The following is an 8,229-nucleotide window of genomic DNA, read 5'->3' on the forward strand; positions in this document are numbered from 1 at the left end:
AATTACAGGAAAACACAAACATGCAAGTGAAGGAGCTAAGCAAAACCATCCAGGATCTAAAATCAGAAGTAGAAACAACTAAGAAAACTCAAAGGGAGACAACTTTGGAGATAGAAAGCCTTGGGAAGAAATCAGGGGACAGAGATACAAATATCAACAACAGAATACAAGAGATAGAAGAAAGAATCTCAGATGCTGAAGATTCCATAGAAACCATGGACTCAACAGTTAAAGAAAATGCAAAATGCAAAAAGCTTGTAACCCAAAATATCCAGGAAATCCAGGACACAATGAGAAGACCAAACCTAAGGATTATAGGCCTAGAGGAGAGTGAAGATTTACAACTTAAAGGGCCAGCAAATATCTTCAATAAAATTATGGAAGAAAACTTCCCTAACCTAAAGGGAGAGATGCCCATGAATATACAAGAAGCCTACAGAACTCCAAACAGACTGGACCAGAACAGAAATACTTCCCGTCACATAATAATCAAAACACCAAATGTTCTAAACAAAGAAAGAATACTAAAGGCAGTAAGAGAAAAAGGCCAAGTAACATATAAAGGAAGACCTATCAGAATCACAGCAGACTTTTCACCTGAGACTATGAAGGCTAGAAGGTCCTGGGCAGATCTCATGCAGACTCTAAGAGAACACAAATGCCAACCAAAACTACTATATCCAGCAAAACTCTCAATCACCATAGATGGAGAAACTAAGATATTTCATGACAAAACCAAGTTTACCCAATATCTATCCACAAACCCGGCCCTAAAAAGGATAATAGGAGGACAACACCAATACAAAGAGGGAAACTTCACCCTGGAAAAAGCAAGATAGTAACCTTTCATCAAACCCAAAAGAAGTTAAGCATTCAAATTTAAAAAATAACGTCAAAAATGATAGGAAGTAACAATCACTATTCCTTAATATCTCTTAACATCAATGGACTTAATGCCCCAATAAAAAGACACAGACTAACTGAATGGATACGTAAGCAGGACCCTACATTTTGCTGCTTACAGGAAACACACCTCAGGGTCAAAGACAAACACTACCTTAGAGTAAAAGGCTGGAAGACAATTTTACAAGCAAATGGTCTCAGGAAACAAGCTGGAGTAGCCATTTTAATATCAGATAAAATTGACTTTCAACCCAAAGTCATCAAAAGAGACCCTGAGGGACACTTCTTGCTGGTCAAAGGAAAAATACAAAAAGAAGAACTGTCAATCCTGAACATCTATGCCCCAAATGCAAGGGCACCCTCTTTCGTAAAAGAAACTTTATTAAAACTAAAAGCACACATTGCACCTAACACAATAATTGTGGGTGACTTCAACACTGCACTTTCCTCAATGGACCGATCAGGAAAACAGAAACTAAACAGGGACACAATGAAACTAATTGAAGCTTTGGACCAATTAGATTTAACAGATATATATAGAACATTCTATCCTAAAACAAAAGAATATACCTTTTTCTCAGCACCTCATGGTACCTTCTCCAAAATCGACCATATAATTGGTCACAAGACAGACCTCAACAAATATAAGAAGATCGAACTAATCCCATGCCTCCTATCTGATCACTATGGAGTAAAAGTGGTCTTCAATAGCAACAGAAACAACAGAAAGCCCACATACACGTGGAAACTGAACAATACTCTACTCAATGATACCTTGGTCAAGGAAGAAATAAAGAAAGAAATTAAAGACTTTTTAGAACACAATGAAAATGAAAACACAACATACCCAAATCTATGGGACACAATGCAAGCAGTGCTAAGAGGAAAACTCATAGCCCTGAGTGCCTCCAAAAAGAAAATGGAGAGAGCATACATTACCAGCTTAATGACACACCTGAAAGCCCTGGAACAAAAAGAAGCTATTTCGCCCAGGAGGAGTAGAAGGCAGGAAATCATCAAACTCAGGGCCGAAATCAATCAAGTAGAAACAAAGAGAACCATACAAAAAATCAACAATACCAGGAGCTGGTTCTTTGAGAAAATCAACAAGATAGATAAACCCTTAGCCAGAATGACCAAAGGGCACAGAGAAAGTATCCAAATTAACAAACTTAGAAATGAAAAGGGAGATATAACAACGGAAACTGAGGAAATCCAAAAAATCATCAGATCCTACTACAAGAGCCTATACTCAACACAACTGGAGAATCTGGAGGAAATGGACAATTTCCTTGACAGATACCAAATACCAAAATTAAATCAGGACCAACTAGACCATCTAAACAGTCCCATAATGCCTAAAGAAATAGAAGGAGTCATAGAAAGTCTTCCAACCAAAAAAAGCACAGGACCAGATGGCTTCAGTGCAGAATTCTACCAGACCTTCAAAGAAGAGTTAACACCAATACTCTTCAAACTATTCCACAAAATAGAAACAGAAGGAACACTACCCAATTCCTTCTACGAAGCCACAATTACGCTGATACCAAAGCCACACAAAGATCCAACAAAGAAAGAGAACTTCAGACCAATTTCCCTTATGAACATCGATGCAAAAATACTCAATAAAATTCTTGCCAACCGAATCCAAGAACACATCAAAACGATCATCCACCATGATCAAGTAGGCTTTATCCCGGGAATGCAGGGTTGGTTCAATATACGGAAATCCATCAATACAATCCACTACATAAACAAACTCAAAGAACAAAACCACATGGTCATTTCATTGGATGCTGAAAAAGCATTTGACAAAATTCAGCATCCCTTCATGCTTAAAGTCTTGGAGAGAACAGGAATTCAAGGCCCATACCTAAACATAGTAAAAGCAATATACAGCAAACCGGTAGCCAGCATCAAACTAAATGGAGAGAAACTGGAAGCAATCCCACTGAAATCAGGGACCAGACAAGGCTGCCCCCTTTCTCCTTATCTTTTCAATATTGTACTTGAGGTACTAGCTCGGGCAATTCGACAACATAAGGAGGTCAAAGGGATACAAATTGGAAAGGAAGAAGTCAAACTATCATTATTTGCAGACGACATGATCGTCTACCTAAGTGACCCAAAGAACTCCACTAGAGAGCTCCTACAGCTGATAAACAGCTTCAGCAAAGTGGCAGGTTATAAAGTCAACTCAAGCAAATCAGTGGCCTTCCTATACTCAAAGGATAAGCAGGCTGAGAAAGAAATTAGGGAAATGACCCCCTTCACAATAGCCACAAACAGTATAAAGTATCTTGGGGTGACTCTTACCAAACATGTGAAAGATCTGTATGACAAGAACTTCAAGACTCTGAAGAAGGAAATGGAAGAAGACCTCAAAAAATGGGAAAACCTCCCATGCTCATGGATCGGTAGAATCAATATAGTTAAAATGGCCATATTGCCTAAAGCACTATACAGATTCAATGCAATACCCATCAAAATCCCAACTCAATTCTTCACAGAGTTAGAAAGAGCAATTATCAAATTCATCTGGAACAACAAAAAACCCAGGATAGCTAAAACTATTCTCAGCAACAAAAGGAAATCTGGGGGAATCAGTATCCCTGACCTCAAGCAATACTACAGAGCAATAGTGTTAAAAACTGCATGGTATTGGTACAGTGACAGGCAGGAGGATCAATGGAACAGGATTGAAGATCCAGAAATGAACCCACACACCTATGGCCACTTGATCCTCGACAAAGAGGCTGAAAACATCCAATGGAAAAAAGATAGCCTTTTCAACAAATGGTGCTAGTTCAACTGGAGGTCAGCATGCAGAAGAATGCGAATTGATCCATCCTTGTCTCCTTGTACTAAGCTCAACTCCAAATGGATCAAGGACCTCCACATAAAGCCAGACACTCTGAAGCTAATAGAAAAAAAACTGGGGAAGACCCTTGAGGACATCGGTACAGGGAGAAAGTTTCTGAACAGAACACCAATAGCGTATGCTCTAAGAGCAAGAATTGACAAATGGGACCTCATAAAATTACAAAGTTTCTGTAAGGCAAAGGACACCATCAAGAGGACAAATCGGCAACCAACAAATTGGGAAAAGATCTTCACCAATCCTACATCAGATAGAGGGCTAATATCCAATATATATAAAGAACTCAAGAAGTTAGACTCCAGAAAAGCAAACAACCCTATTAAAAAATGGGGTACAGAGTTAAACAAAGAATTCTCACCTGAAGAACTTCGGATGGCGGAGAAGCATCTTAAAAAATGCTCAACTTCATTAGTCATTAGGGAAATGCAAATCAAAACAACCCTAAGATTTCATCTTACACCAGTCAGAATGGCTAAGATTAAAAATTCAGGAGACAGCAGGTGTTGGAGAGGGTGTGGAGAAAGAGGAACACTCCTCCACTGCTGGTGGGGTTGCAAATTGGTACAACCACTCTGGAAATCAGTCTGGCGGTTCCTCCGAAAACTGGGCACCTTACTTCCAGAAGATCCTGCTATACCACTTCTGGGCATATACCCAGAAGACTCCCCACCATGTAATAAGGATACATGTTCTACTATGTTCATAGCAGCCCTATTTGTAATTGCCAGATGCTGGAAAGAACCCAGGTATCCCTCAACAGAAGAGTGGATGCAAAAAATGTGGTATATCTACACAATGGAGTACTATTCAGCCATTAGAAACAATGAATTCATGAAATTCTTAGGCAAATGGATGGAGCTAGAGAATATCATACTAAGTGAGGTAACCCAGACTCAAAAGGTGAATCATGGTATGCACTCACTAATAAGTGGATATTAAACTAGAAAACTGGAATACCCAAAACATAATCCACACATCAAATGAGGTACAAGAAGAAAGGAGGAGTGGTCCCTGGTTCTGGAAAGACTCAGTGAAACAGTATTCAGCAAAACCAGAACGGGGAAGTGGGAAGGGGTGGGTGGGAGGACAGGGGAAGAGAAGGGGGCTTGCGGGACTTTCGGGGAGTGGGGGGGCTAGAAGAGGGGAAATCATTTGAAATGTAAATAAATTATATCGAATAATAATAAAAAAAAGAATTGCTCTTTCTAACTCTATGAAGAATTGAGTTGGGATTTTGATGGTTATTGCATTGAATTTGTATATTCCTTTTGGCAAAATGGCGATTTTAACTATATTAATTCTGCCAATCCATGAGCATGGGAGGTTTTTCCATTTTTTTGAGGTCTTCTTCCATTTCCTTCTTCAGAGTCTTGAAGTTCTTCTCATACAGATCTTTCACAGGTTTGGTAAGAGTCACCCCAAGGTACTTTATACTGTTTGTGGCTATTGAGAAGGGAGTCATTTCCCTTATTTCTTTTTCAGCCTGCTTATCCTTTGAGTATAGGAAGGCCACTGATTTGCTTGAGTTGATTTTATAACCTGCTACTTTGTTGAAGTTGTTTATCAGCTATAGGAGTTCTCTAGTGGAGTTTTTTGGGTCACTTAGGTAGACTATCATGTCATCTGCAAATAATGATAGTTTGACTTCTTCCTTTCCAATTTGTATCCCTTTGACCTCCTTATGTTCTCGAATTGCCCGAGCTAGTACCTCATGTACAATATTGAAAAGATAAGGAGAAAGGGGGCAGCCCTGTCTAGTCCCTGATTTTAGTGGGATTGCTTCAAGTTTCTCTCCATTTAGTTTGATTCTGGCTACCGGTTTGCTATATATTGCTTTTACTATGTTTAGGTATGGGCCTTGAATTCCTGTTCTTTCCAAGACTTTAAGCATGAAAGGATGCTGAATTTTGTCAAATGCTTTTTCAGCATCCAATGAAATGACCATGTGGTTTTTTTCTTTGAGTTTGATTATGTAGTGGATTGTATTGATGGATTTCCATATATTGAGCCTACCCTGCATCCCTGGGATAAAGCCTACTTGATCATGGTGGATGATTGTTTTGATGTGTTCTTGGATTCTGTTGGCAAGAATTTTATTGAGTATTTTTGCATCGATGTTCATAAGGGAGATTGGTCTGAAGTTTTCTTTCTTTTTTGGATCTTTGTGTGGTTTTGGTATCAGCGTAATTGTGGCTTCATAGAATGAATTGGGTAGGGTTCCTTCTGTTTCTATTTTGTGGAATAGTTTGAAGAGTATTGGTGTTAGGTCTTCCTTGAAGGTCTGATAGAATTCTGCACTGAAACCATCTGGTCCTGTGCTTTTTTTGATTGGATGACTTTCTATGACCCCTTCTATTTCTTTAGGGGTTATGGGACTGTTTAAATGATCTATTTGGTCCTGATTTAATTTTGGTATTTGGTATCTGTCTAGGAAATTGTCCATTTCCTCCAGATTCTGCAGTTGTGTTGAGTATAGGTTTTTGTAGTAGGATCTTATGATTTTTTGGATTTCTTCAGTTTCTATTGTAATATCTCCCTTTTCATTTCTAATTTTGTTAATTTGGATACTTTCTCTGTGCCCTTTGGTCAGTCTGGCTAAGGGTTTATCTATCTTGTTGATTTTCTCAAAGAACCAGCTCCTGGACTCATTGATTCTTTGTATGGTTCTCTTTGTTTCCACTTGATTGATTTCAGCCCTGAGTTTGATGATTTCCTGTCTTCTACTCCTCCTGGGTGAAATAGCTTCTTGTTATTCCAGGGCTTTCAGGTGTGTCGTTAAGCTGCTAGTGTATGCTCTCTCCATTTTCTTTTTGGAGGCACTCAGGGCTATGAGTTTTCCTCTTAGCACTGCTTTCATTGTGTCCCAAAGATATGGGTATGTTGTGCCTTCATTTTCATTAAATTCTAAAAAGTCTCTGATTTCTTTCTTTATTTCTTCTTTGGCCAAGGTGTCATTGAGTAGAGTATTGTTCAGCCTCCATGTGTGTGTGGGATTTCTGTTGTTTTTGTTGCTATTGAAAACCACTATTACACTATAGTGATCTGTTAGGAGGCATGGGATTAGTTCGATCTTCTTGTATTTGTTGAGGTCTGTCTTGTGACCAATTATATGGTCGATTTTGGAGAAGGTACCATGAGGTGCTGAGAAAAAGGTATATTCTTTTGCTTTAGGGTAAAATGTTGTATAAATATCAGTCAAATCCAATTGGTCCAAAGCTTCAATTAGATTTACTGTGTCCCTGTTTAGTTTCTGTTTTCCTGATTGGTCCATTGAGGAGCGTGGAGTGATGAAGTCCCCCACAATTATTGTGTTAAGTGCAATGTGTGCTTTGAGCTTTAGGAAAGTTTCTTTTACAAATGAGGGTGCCCTTGCATTTGGAGCATAGATGTTCAGAATTGAAAGTTCTTCTTGGTGGATTTTTCCTTTGGCCAGCAAGAAGTGTCCCTCAGTGTCTCTTTTGATGACTTTAGGTTGAAAGTCAATTTTATCTGATATTAGAATGGCTACTCCAGCTGGTTTCCCGAGACCATTGGCTTGTAAAATTGTCTTCAAGCCTTTTACTCTAAGGTAGTTTTTGTCTTTGACATTTAGGTGTGTTTCCTGTATGCAGCAAAATGTAGGGTCCTGTTTCCTTATCCAGTCTGTTAGTCTATGTCTTTTTATTGGGGAATTGAGTCCATTGATGTTAAGAGATATTAAGGAATAGAGATTATTACTTCCTGTCATTTTTGATGTTATTTTTATATTTGAGTGATTATCTTCTTTTGGGTTTGATGAAGGAAGGTTACTATCTTACTTTTTCCAGGGTGTAGTTTCCCTCCTTGTATTGGAGTTTTCCTCCTATTATTCTTTGTAGAGCTGGGTTTGTGGAAAGATATTGTGTAAATTTGGTTTTGTCATGGAATGTCTTGGTTTCTCCATCTATTGTGATTGAGAGTTTTGCTGGGTATAGTAGTCTTGGCTGACATTTGTGTTCTCTTAGAGTCTGCATGAGATCTTCCCAGGATCTTCTAGCTTTCATGGTCTCTGGTGAGAAGTCTGATGTGATTCTGATAGGTCTTCCTTTATATGTTACTTGGCCTTTTTCTCTTACTGCCTTTAATATTCTTTCTTTGTTTAGTGCATTTGGGGTTTTAATTATTATGTGGTGAGTGTTATTTCTGCTCAGATCCAGTCTGTGTGGAGTTCTGTAGGCTTCTTGTATATTCATAGGCATCTCTCTCTTTACTTTAGGAATGTTTTCTTCCATAATTTTGCTAAAGATATTTGCTGGCCCCTTCAGTTGTAAATCTTCACTCTCATCTATACCTATAATCCTTAGGTTTGGTCTTCTCATTGTATCCTGGATTTCCTGGATGTTCTGGGATACAAGCTTTTTGCATTTTGCATTTTCTTTGACTGTTGATTCAATGGTTTCCATGGTATCTTCGGCATCTGAAATTCT

The sequence above is a fragment of the Apodemus sylvaticus genome, chromosome 15, assembly GCF_947179515.1.
Source record: "Apodemus sylvaticus chromosome 15, mApoSyl1.1, whole genome shotgun sequence".
NCBI classification, from domain to species: Eukaryota; Metazoa; Chordata; class Mammalia; order Rodentia; family Muridae; genus Apodemus; species Apodemus sylvaticus.